The sequence below is a fragment of the Eptatretus burgeri genome, chromosome 11, assembly GCF_056783735.1.
Source record: "Eptatretus burgeri isolate ZD-2024b chromosome 11, Ebu_testis_v1, whole genome shotgun sequence".
NCBI lineage: Eukaryota > Metazoa > Chordata > Myxini > Myxiniformes > Myxinidae > Eptatretus > Eptatretus burgeri.
This window is the reverse complement of record NC_140971.1, coordinates 29968858-29969329: the sequence shown is the minus strand read 5'-3', so window position 1 is coordinate 29969329 and position 472 is coordinate 29968858.

The window sequence follows — 472 nt, the reverse complement described above, 5'->3', positions numbered from 1 at the left end:
TATCACCAACTTTGAACTTAGGTTTTCTGACATTAATCTCTTTTTCATATTTTAATTTTGTAAATGTTTCTGATCGTTTCATATTTGTTGACGTGTGAACCGTGTCATTATACTTATCCACAATATCCTGAATAAAAGATGACCATTGTTGTGAACCGAGTTGTGTGAATTTTTTATATAATCTCTCTTTTAAGGTACGATTAAAACGTTCAACAACAACTGCCTTCCCTTCATTAAAGGTACTGTATAATGTAATACTGTTATTTTTTAGAAAATTAATAAATGTCTTGTTATAAAACTCTCTACCCTCATCAGTCCACAATTTTTTAGGTTTTCTCTTACTTTTATTAAATATCTGTTGAAAGGCTAACATAAGAGTATTACCTGTTTTGTTTTTTAATGGTACATCCCATGCGTATCTACTCCTCAAATCAATAACGGTTAAAGCATACTTGTACCCCTTATCATTATT